General features: G+C 38.0%; 1 non-coding gene across 1 annotated transcript; it reads right to left on the reverse strand.

Moving 5' to 3' along the window:
* Window positions 1–11242: 11242 nt before the first annotated feature.
* Trnan-auu (transfer RNA asparagine (anticodon AUU)) lies at window positions 11243–11315 on the reverse strand. The gene has a single exon. It is a non-coding gene; the product is annotated as a tRNA-Asn (tRNA).
* Window positions 11316–12225: the final 910 nt, after the last annotated feature.

Consider the following 12225-nt stretch of genomic DNA (forward strand, 5'->3'; position numbering starts at 1 on the left):
TAGAAGATTTTATATTTAATGTTAAGTAAACATCACTGTTTACTTTTTAAAAAACATATTTGTATATTTACATTAGTTAAGTTCTATTTAAGTGTATTATGAATGTTATAATTTTGGATAATGTTAAAGAAATAAATATTATTCTTTTGTATGTCTTTCCCATCACGGAACAATGGTGTTCCGGACCTTTGGGAGGCGTGCGCGGAGCCGAAGCCAACACGTAGAGGCCCTTTTGACACTTTAATGAAATGTAAGGGGTACACCGAGCGGAGGCTGCCCTTGCCCGTGTCATGGGACGCACGCAGAGGCAGCACCCGCCAGGGTGTAAGGACTATTGAGAGTTGATGGAATCTAAAATGAACTAGGTTATTGGGTGAAAGCGATGGACTAAGAACTGAGCTATGGGGTAAAAAACCGGACGCCTGCCTAATAAAACGGTATGCAATTTTATTTCCGGCAGACGGTGACTCGCCCTCACAAGATGGGCCCCCACAAAAAGCGACATCTAGGATGGCTCAAGGGCAACACCGGTGTGAGCGGCTCAGGGGTGTCGAGAGGTGTGCGCCGCTTTCTACCCAGTGGCTGTTAACAGCCACTGTGCCAACTCGCGTCTTATGCATATTTCACTTCCACCCGTGGAGCTTATAGCTCTAACGACTCCACTCTGGCCGGCCGGCTAAGGCAAGCCAGAGGCAGAGAATCCTGTCCCACCCACCCTCCTTGCGGGTAACAGAACTCTCCAGGAGCACTCGGGTACGTGAGGTCGCTAATCCCCAACAGCTCGCCACAAGCTGCCCTGCGTTGACTGATTGCACTGGTAAAACCAGCGGGCGATGGGGTCGTCACATCCCTACGCCTATTATTATTATTCTTATTCTTATTTGACGTGCCCCTCCCCCGCAAAAATCGGCAGACTGTTTTGTACAGAAAATTACAGACAAGGCGTCTTTATTTGGATACATAATTATAATATATCCTCCAAAGCGTCACTCATACTCAGTGATCCAAAAGACTCGAGTCCTGTTAGCTCTTTTTTAGGGTTCCGTAACTCAAAAGGAAAAAACGGAACCCTTATAGGATCACTCGTGCGTCTGTCTGTCCGTCTGTCCGTCTGTCACAGCCTATTTGCTCCAAAACTACTGGACCAATTAAGTTGGAATTTGGTACACATATGGAAGTCTGTGACCCAAAGACGGACATATAATAAATACAAATGAATTTTAAGCATAGGGGGCTCTTTTAGGGGGAAAATTAGAAAATTAAAAAACAAAGTTTAATTAAAGGGCTTATTTTGGGGATCTCAAATATATATTTTTTATAATTTTATATGAAATAGTTTAGAAGTTATTTAAGAAAATAGGCAAAAAATTACCATTCCCCTCCCCTTAACTCCGATACTACTGGATCTAAAATTTTGAAAAAAATACACATAATAGTTCTTTACCTCTAGATAACAGGAAAACCTATTAGAAATCTAGAGTCAAGCGTGAGTCGGACTTAAGAAAAAAACGCGGTTGGGCTGTTTTACGGACACAGCCGTAATGGTTTACGTGAAACTCGGTGTGGACAGCTTTTGCGAAGGCCGAAGGCCGAGCTACGCGTAGGGCCGAAGGCCCGAAGCATCCCCCGGTAGCTTTTTGAAACGCACGGCCGAAGGCCGAGTTGCGGGAGGTTAGTGTTCAAACACAGAACAATTATAGTACAAGTGTCTGAATGCGAAGGTCGAAGGCCCGGAGCCTCCGACTTGTGCATGCTTCCTGCAAAGGAGATCGTCGATTTTGTTCTATCTTTTGCTAAGCGATTGGGCCCGATACCTATAGATTACTGGAAAAACGTATAAAAAGTCTGTAATTAAGCGTGAGCCGGACTTAAGAATAAGAATTGCGGATAAGCTCTATCAGGGCCAGAACCGCAATTGATTTACGTGAAACGTGGTGTGGACAGCTAGTGCGAAGGTCGAAGGCCGAGCTCTGCGTTAGGCCGAAAGCCTGAAGCATCCAAGAGAGGTGCGCCTCGACGCAAGGTCGAAGGATAAGCTTTAGGAGGTTAGTGCTCAAACAGAACAAATAATTGGTTTAAGTACGAGTAGCTACTCGTACACTTTTTTCATTTAGCTAAATGAGAAGGCTGAACTGCCGTATATCAGAGGGAACACCGAAGTTCACAAATTGCGGGGATTTCTCTTTTACTCCAATGAAACCGTAATTAGTGTGACAGAGTGAGATGCCAGCAATTTGCGAACTTCGAACAAAATTAAAGATAGCCAGCCGTGTGTGGAAAAATTGAATGTACAGTTGAATGTACTTATGAACTTCGCTTTGCTCGCTCGTTCGAAAATGTGTGCAGTACGGAACCCTTGGGACGCGAGTTCGACTCGCACTTGACCGGTTTTTTAGGGCTCGCCTCATCTCTTGACGCCTAAAAGGCTAAAAGCCTATTTTACTAATGAAATAAAAAAGGCTTTTAGCCTTTTAGGTGTCAAGAGATGAGGCGAGCCCTAAAAAAGGCTCACAGGGCTCGAGTCTTTTGGATCACTACTCATACTATTTTCCGTTAACCCCGCTCACCCGCTCCGTACAACCGCGCTAGCTAGCGGACGCCCTAAAGACATGTCATGCGAACATAAACATGACGCGTCCGCCCCGTGCTTTCATAGCGGTTACTCGAACGCCCCCGCGTGAAATTCATTTACAATACCTGTCATAAGGTGTAAAGGCACCGTCAGCAAGTATGTCTAATAAAACATTCTATTACGATAAGGCCGCGAGAATCGCAAGTCATCTCACCCCACTTTGGTGTTCATTTCGCGCGTGGCCGCAATGAATATTTCTTTTCGGTGACAGATTGTGGGTGGCGCGTGTCGGGCCGTGGTATGATTAAACAGTGCCTTTACTATGAGTTTCCATCGAGAAATCTCATACATAAATAGGCTAGTTGTTAATCTTAAAAAAAAGAACTGACTTCACCAAACAGAAAATAATTAAAGTACCAGCCGTGCTCGAATTGCAAATATATAGGCAGTCTAGTTTCCGTGCGAATTATTTCATGACATTTGCACTTTATTAAAAAGTACAAAAAGACAATATAAAAACTACAATTTTGCGTTAGCCCCCTCTGAAATGTGTAATTTATCGCAGGACTCATAAAAATATACCTATACATAAATAGTCTGTCAATCAACTTTGTCAGGGACGATAACGCTTTGCGCCTACATTATTTTTTAAATTTACCGGTTTTGTTCTACTGCCGGAAATGGCTTGAGAGACTATAGTAAAATTTCCTTTATTTATATATTTACCTATATTAGGTCCAATTGTATAGGTCGCTAGCGAGTACGATCACTGAAAACTTTTGGTAGGGGCACAGGGGTGTGAAAAGACCGATGTGTCGGCGATATCGGAAATTCAATACATATTTGATTAAGTAGGTATATGCAGTAAGTAGTTAAGTATCATTATATTACGTAGGTAGGTAAGTATAGCTTCTTGCCCGCGACCAAGGCTCGGAACCGGTTGTACTCAAAGCCCCAAAATACCCCAATATGATTAATTATTTTATGCTCTTTACGTAGGACTGAATCATGTATTTAGGTAACAACATCGTATTATTAGATTGTCCAAATAAAAATGAAATAATAAACCAAAGAACGAAAAAGAACGTAATGATACCGGATTTTTTTGTATGAAGAAAATACCGGTTCCGAGCCTTGCCTGCGTCTTCGTCTGCGGGAAATGATGATGATGATTGATAAAAAATATCAATAATCATCATCATTCTACTATAACTATGTCCTTCCCCGGGCCTCAAACTATCTTCAGGATAACAAATCTTCTAATTCATCTAAATCAGTTCAGCGGTTTAAGTGTGGAGAGGTAACACACCGACAGATATAAATATTTTCACATTTATAATTTACTTAGTAGGAACATTAGGTAAAATATTGCGACTTAAATGTTGTCATAGTTGTTTAACACTTTGAATTAGGTATATTTACTAAATACCTACTCGAATGAAATAAAAATATCAGTGTTTAAGGTATTTGTAATATGGGCTTTGTTGCCTGATTTAAATTTCAAAATAAATAAATAAAATTATTGACACCATTTTATGTCCTTGAGGAAAATTGCAATGTCACATAACAGAGTTCTTACTTATGTTAAACAGTCCAATGTATAAATGAAACGAATAATCTTCAGGCAACTAAGTATAGTTGTTCATACTTTAAAACTAGCATAGGTACATATAATAAAAAATGAATCTTAAAACTAAAAACTACAAAAGACGTTATGGTTGCGATGCATCACATAACTCCGCAGTGTCAGGGAGCCGACCGCGGAACCTCCGGAACTAGACACCCTCTTGCCAAAACTCCTCCTTGGTGAAGGTAGACTTTCAGTCGGAAGTCGGAACGCTCACCACAAAAGAATGAAATTCTCATTGTGTCGAGATTCCTACTTCGCGACCCTCAGGACGCATCCGGACTTTAAAATAATTTATCATTCGAAAGTACCCAGGATTTTTCTCATAAATCTTTAGAATGTGTGTGAAGAAAATCTAGAAATTGCTGTAAAAAAATATTAGTATCTTTTTTCCATAGTATAAAATAAACATAAGGTCTCTAACCCTTTAACCTTTTTCTGAGTTAAATAGCGAGGTCATTCCTAAGCAAATATGGCCGTGTGTTAATTTAAACAGGGCACGACAGGTCCGATGGGGCCCGATAAAAGGGCCGAATAAAACTTAAGTACGAGGTGTTAACACAGAGGTCCAAGCGAACCAGAGTAACTTAGTAATAGGGAATATTAGGCAAAGCTCTGCGTAGGATGCACCACTAGCACATACAGTAAACAAATCTTATTGACATCATCAATGACACATCATGCGTCACTAGGTAAATCACATGGCCTACCGTGAAACACGACAGTCGAAAGTTCGGTTTCTCCCTCTCCATCACTCTTGCTTATTCGATCGATAGAGAGGCAGATAAAGAAATTTAGGGTTTCGCGTTTCGCGGTAGGCCACCTGTATACAAACCGCCTTGGTGCATCAATGTCATAGTGAAAACTTGTCAAAAAACTGTTTAAGGCGTAGTATGTATAAGTTACTCTATGGTTTACTAAACAAATTAGTGCTGCACTCTGGCGGCAGAACATTGCAGTAATACTCCCTATTGTAGCTTGGTCCCTACGGCGAAAAATGTCTGGCTATGCTCTGCTTAAAGGATGACTCAGTATGACTCACGCTAGACCGGGCCGAGGCGTCCGATATGTCATTTTCTATGAAGGCTGATCGGTGATCACGTGGCGCTTTCCATAGAAAACGAAACACCGGAAGCTCCGGCCCGGTCCTGGCCCGGTCTAGTGTGAGTCATCCAAAAATACTATAGCTGTAAGCTGTTACTCTGGTCAGTTTGATACTCTGGTGTTAGGCTGTCTCTCGGTTTCATAATTTTGCTCACTGTAGTTTTAATTAAAGAGAACAATATGTTTATTTTGCTACAAAAATATAAAGTGTATGAGATAAGTGAAGGCTGGACAAATCACTGTGCCCAAGCTTTGTAAAAATACTATAATGAAACTGTCTACGATTTAATAAATTACACATTATACAACGTGTTCCGGATATTAATACGTATGTATAAAGGATTTAAAACTAAAGCCCGACCAGTAAGATATGATCATTGTCAAGAGGGCGCTGTTATTCTCATGTAGGGGAAGCGGGGCAGATAGGCACAAGGGGCAGTTTTGAACACCCACATTAATTCCTTAACTAAAAACTTATGTTCACCTTCTGCAACACTAAAACGTGGCTTTGTATGTGTGAGTGAGGTACCAGCTTCGGCACATCTCTCCTGCCAGCCGTTGCCGCTTAGTGCGTGAAAACGTGTTTCCGCGGTCGCATAGTAAATAAATTATGATTTTTTTATCGAGTTGTGGTGCGAAATTTTAGTCTTAACCGGATGAACATCATAATGAGCGCTTAGTACGTTTATTCAGTAATAGAGTAAGCTTATTATTTTAAAGTAATACTTAATAGTATATTTTTAATAAATTATTTTTCATTTATTTGACCATTGGGGTACTTTGGTACAGTGAAACCTGGTTAAGTGGGACCTGGATATGTGAGAAACCTCTATAGCTGGGACTCATGGTGCGGTCCCGACACTTTAGCACTGAATTACCTCTGTTAGTGAGATAAAACGAACCTCTATAACTGGGATTAATTGTTGTAATTTTATAGTCACATTTACCTCTATAATTGAGACAGAGAGTGTATTTTACCTCTTTTACTGAGACTATATTTATAAGATTACATTTTCCTAATTGTTTTTTTAGAATTTTATACGAATTACCTCTGTATCTGAGATAACGTCGATCTATGACCTCTCTAACTTGGACTTTATTGATCTATTTCCGTATTCTTACTAACTCTTAGTATATCCACAAATTCCGCATGTGCTTAATTGTGTCTAAACGACTTCAAGTATCATTTAGTTACTTTATGTAATTAAAATTATCGAAACGACAGCTGAAATCTTGTGTAACAAGAATAAACATTTTTTTTTATTTAATAAATTTCTAAGACGCAATGAAGTCCGTGTTAATTGAAAAAATCTATCCTTTGGAAAATCATTCAAAATAAATTCAAAGAAATATTTAAACAGACTTAAAAAATATTTAGGGACAAGCATTATTTTACGTAAACATTTAAAGATAATTACAAAATACCTTATTAACCACCTCTATAACTGAGATATATCCTCTATTCTCACCTCTATTAATGGGACCCTCTGTAAATGAGACAGAAATTTATTTATACCTGGCTAACTGAGAGCCTGGGTAAGTGGAATACCTCTTTAAGTGAGACAAATCTGCTCGTCCATTGAAGTCTCACTTATCCAGGTTTCACTGTACAATAAAGATTGGGGCAGTTTTGAACATATCAAAGTGCCCCTCTAGTGTATCTAAGTGCCCCTGCCAGTTTTTTTGTTGTGAAATTTTTTTTTACTGAATAGTGCGAACGTACAAAGAGAAAAACCTATTTAAAAAGGTGAGTGATGTGTGGAGCTTTAATACCCGTTACCCAGATAACTTGTACTTGCCGAGAATAAAAACGAAATTATTTAAGAACAGCTGCTATCCAATGGCCATCAGATTATTTAATGCTCTACCGAACAGTCTCAAAAACTTGTCTTTAAGGGAACTGAAAAGAAAACTTTCGCAATGGTTGCTAGAAGAATGCTTCTATTCTGTTAACGAATTCCTGAAGAGAAATGAAATTGCCCGTAGCTATTAAGTATTTATGTAATTAAATGTATTGATTATGGTTTTGTAAAAATAGTTTAGACTAGAATAAGTGTTTATATTTGCATGTCTTTACTGACAAAGCATGTGAGACTCAATACCTCTGTTGTAAATACCTTTGTAATGACCATGTTTTTAGCAAATAAATTTCTGATTTCTGATTTCTGATTTCTGAAAAAAATTGACAAAGAAAAGTTAAAACAACCAAAGTAGCTTTTTGTGAAAAACTGACACCGATTTCATTAAAAGTTTTTTTTTGTAGTTTTAGTGCACCTGCTTAATAACTGTAGTATGTTCTAATAGCACCGCACTTAATAGACGTTTTGTAATGTTTAAAAAGTTTACTACTGGTCAGCTAACCGAGTTGATCTGTAAAGTGTGCTCTGCGGGGCAGTTTGAAACACTTACGGGGCACTTTGATTCACGTGCCAAAGTACCCCAAAACGATGTATCAAAGTGTACCATGTAATGTATCAAAGTGCCCTGCAGGTGGGGCACAATTGAACAAATCCCATTTTTTGTTAAAATCCATATATCTCTTTTACTGGCCATAAATTTAACAAAAAAAGATATAATTTGTATACCTTAGTAAATTTGTTATCTACTAAGTACAAAAAATATATATTTAGAGTTCATTTTGAGGCCTAAAATCGATTTCAAAAAAAGGTGTACCAAGCTGCCCCGCTTCCCCTATGTGGTGACAGTTCAGTTTAGTATGTAAAATTTAGTTTCAATGAATTTCCGCAATATGGCGCGTGATCATATGTTACTGGTCAGGCTTTACTAGTATACTATATAATTGTACATAATATATCATCTGTGTTTCTTTAGGGCCACTTGCTTCACTAACCCGGGGTTAACCGGTTAAACCGTTAACCCGTCAAATTTTACTGGTAACCTTGATAACTCCAGGTTTAACCGGTTAACCCCGTGTTAGCGGGATGGTGCAAGTGGCGATGGGTTTTCAATTGTTTACGTAACGCCAGCCAGTCTTATATCAATATGGGTGTGGAACAATTCTTAACTGGCACAATTCGAGTGGCACTATAAATCCTTCTTCAGTCGTATTGCTGCGAATGTGCGTTTCTCTAGCAGGGTTAATAGATAGATCTTTATTTTTATTTAGTCAGACCAGGTTAAATATGCACAGACTTTATAACAACATGTGAAAATGTAACAAAGGAATCTATGCTTACCCGCCACATGTTTTAGAATCGCACACTTAGGAATAAAAACATCACAAGAAATTATTATGTGTTAAGTAGCTTATGTCAACAGTTTTGTTGTTGAGCTCATTTTGTTATTACTGTCCCTCTAATACGAATAATATGTATTTTGCATTAGTGTTAACGCTCAGTAGCCTATAAAATTCCTGCATATACATGCATATCGACTTATCTCAATAAGTGAAATGTAATATTTCTTTTGAGACAAATAAAAATATCTTTATCCCGAATATGTCGCTAAGTTACCATAGGTACATATCCAATTTATGGTGACATCCGTGAATGAAAATATGAAGTAAGTTGTAGTATACCATAAATACACTTCCACGATTTGTCTCGACAAAGTCGGTGCAGAATTAGCTTAGACGTTAGATGCATTCTAACTGAGAAGGGTAAGGGTTCCCTTTACGTTAGTTACTTAATTAAATAATTAATAATAAGAGGAGTTGATTATAAAAACACGTAAAACTTTTTGAAATAGGTGATTAAAACGAATAACGATTCCTTACCATGCAAGTTTCACTATAATATTTATGCTTAAGCTTTGTCATTATTATAAAAAGGCTTAACACCAGATGAGAATTGAAATAGTAGGTACCTTAGTTGTTTATTTACCAGAGTTAAGGGACCAAATTAATATTTCAGTAATAATGCAATTAAACAACTCCACAACTTTGTTTATCTTCTAATTAATGGCTCCCTTTCATTAAGCCAGTGAAATCCAAAACTCAAAATAATTCAAGCCCCGCCGAGCTAACGCACACTGCCGCAATGCGGAAGCCAAACGGCTTGTCTTCTCCACAATTTGTAAGAATTAAACTGGAATCTGGCCCCTGCACTATGTCTGAGGCCCTAATACGGCACTTACTGGCACTCCTCGGCACTTCTCGGCACTTTCGCGAAACACGCTTTGATTAATTAACTCTTGGGAATTAAATATGAAATTGTTGGGCCCTGTTTTATAAGGTTGAGGACTTGATATAACGTTGTATTTTCGTGGTAAAGCTGAGTGTACACTGGTAGTGCTTATTTTGTTAATTTACATTGCGCATTTAGGTATTATTTATTTATTGTAAACATGTCAATTAAAATAAAGATAAACGTGAGATAGACAAGCCTGTGATGATGCCCATTCTGTTAAAAAGGCCCTAATTATAACCAACCAATCCCGAGGAAGGGGAAGACCACCCAACACCTGGTACATCACCATGCAGAAAGAGATCCGGAAAGAGATCCTGAGTACGCAGACAAGCCAGAACAGATCACTCTGGCGCAGACATACAAGGAGACCCATATACAGATAAACTGGGAAGAGGGACAGGCAAAGAAGAAGAAGAAACTAAAAATAAAATAAATAAAATACCTAAATAAGATATCAAAAATGCCCCAAATAAATTTGCCAAAATTACTTTGAAATCTGTACCGTTTTTCTTTGCTGGTAGAATGATTCCTAGTAGTGTTAAATTTAGTTTATATAAATTATTTATTGTTTGTATTATGTGTATTAAGTATAATTATGTTAATTGTATGATATATTATATTATGTAGGTATATATTTGCTTATGTATAGATGTAGAAAGCTACTAGGGGGCTGTCCATAAATTACGTCATCGATTTTTGACGATTTTGGACCCCCCCCCCCCCTATAATCATCCAAAAATCATGCTTCAAATGACCCCATTTCCTCCTACTTCATGCTACCGTCATCCGATGTCCAGACCCCCCCCCTAATTTGAAATGACGTAATTTATGAATAGCCCCTAGTCACTAAAGCTAATCTGAAATTTAACATACCTATACTTGGTCAAGCAAATCTTGTCAATAGAAAAAGGCGCGAAATTCAAATTTTCTATGAGACGATATCCCTTCGCGCCCACATTTTTCAATTTTGCCGCCTTTTTCTACTGACAAGTTTTGCTTGACCAAGTATATGTTAAATTTCAGATTAGCTTTAGTGATTAGTAGCATCGCCCACAATCTCTCTGCTTTCGCTTAAGGTTGACTGATAGAGAATGCTTTTTGGCATTAAGTCCGCCCTTTGTACGATAAGTTTTCTTTTGTGCAGTAAAGTTTAAATAAATAAATAAATAAACCCTGATTTATAAGCTTAAATCTCAGTGCGCAACTGCCTTGTTAATATTTAATTGATATCATCCTACTTTCGACACCTGCCATGTATTGGATACAATTACAAAAAGCAATAGGTAGGTATATCTAAAACATCAAAACATGCTTATTTTCACAACCAAAAAACAACCTTGTAAACTTTAACAGACGGTTGAAATTCAAGTAAGCCAATTATATTAAGTATTCCCTTTTGTTACTAGGAGATGTGAACTTTCCTTGTCCTCTTAAGCAAACCTTTTAGGATCATGGCCACCTGTCATTGCTGAATCAATTTCCGTCGCGAAACAAAGCCAGCTCTGGATTTGTGTCGGCCGGTGTCATCGAGAGCGATCCTAGTTTGTTTTTGGCAGGTTGTGACAGGTGAAATGTTTTGAGATTGAACGCTAATATCACTGACATCACAGATCTACAAGTACAAGATTGGTTGGGTCGTTACAGTACTAAAGTAAATCCGGCGAAACAGGAATCCGGCGAAACAAGAATCCGGCGAAGAACTAACTATGGTTAATTTTAAATTTTAACAAGCAGAAACGTCTGCGAAAGATGCTATTAAGCTTAGAATAAATTTAGAAGTGGAAAGATTACTGTCTTGGGTGAGACTTGAACTCACGACCCCTGGATCAATACTCCAGTGCTCTGCCATCTGAGCCACCAAGACCTCATCCATAGCCAGCAAACCACCACCACCACCACCACTTCCACTTCCACTTCCACTTTTACATTTATTCTAAGCTTAACTATGGTTAGTTCTCGATAGTTAGATTGCCTGCCAAATATCAAAAGTGCGATCAAAATCAGAATGATGTCAAGTGTCATTGGAAGTATTGAATTCAGGAATAATATTTGTGCAAATAATTTGCTTTTGTAAACAATAAGCTTATTACAGCCTAGATTTAATATTACTACACTTAGTGTCGCCCGCATTTAAAAAAATGTAGGTATTTTCATACACTAAGTACATTATTTGTGACGTTATCTATGAAAAGTGACCTTTTTGTCGACAGCGCTTACGCCATTATTAGCGATGCTCCGATATAAATACAATGGTGCGCGACGCTGCGTAAGCGCCATCGACAATAAGGTCCCTTTTCATAGATAAGGCCCCGTTTAAGTTTCTGTTTGCATCTTCTATTGACGATTGTGACTTGACTGGTTCCTTAACGTAGACACAAATGGGCGGAATAAGTTTTTACTTAGCGTTATAATCCGGAGTCTGTCGAGAAGAAAACTTTTTAATTGATACTTTCACAAACTTTCCTTTGATCATTGCCTTTGCCATTAAGTTTTTACTTCGCTACTTTCAAAGTATTATCATGCTATGTTAGCATTTTTAATTGGGAAACAAAAAAAAAGCATTATTCCTAAACAATCTTTCTAATTGCAAAAAAGTACAAAAGATATTAATAATTATTATAACAAAACATTTTCACCGTTTTACGAGAAAGCAAGACTTAAAATACAGACAGAAAACATCACTTAAAAATAACTCCTTCATAATTATAATAGCACGCTTGTGTGCCTTTTTGAGAAAACACCACTTAAATCGCTCGTTCAATTTTGGAGATGAT

The sequence above is a fragment of the Cydia splendana genome, chromosome 2 (genome assembly GCF_910591565.1).
Source record: "Cydia splendana chromosome 2, ilCydSple1.2, whole genome shotgun sequence".
Classification (NCBI taxonomy): domain Eukaryota; kingdom Metazoa; phylum Arthropoda; class Insecta; order Lepidoptera; family Tortricidae; genus Cydia; species Cydia splendana.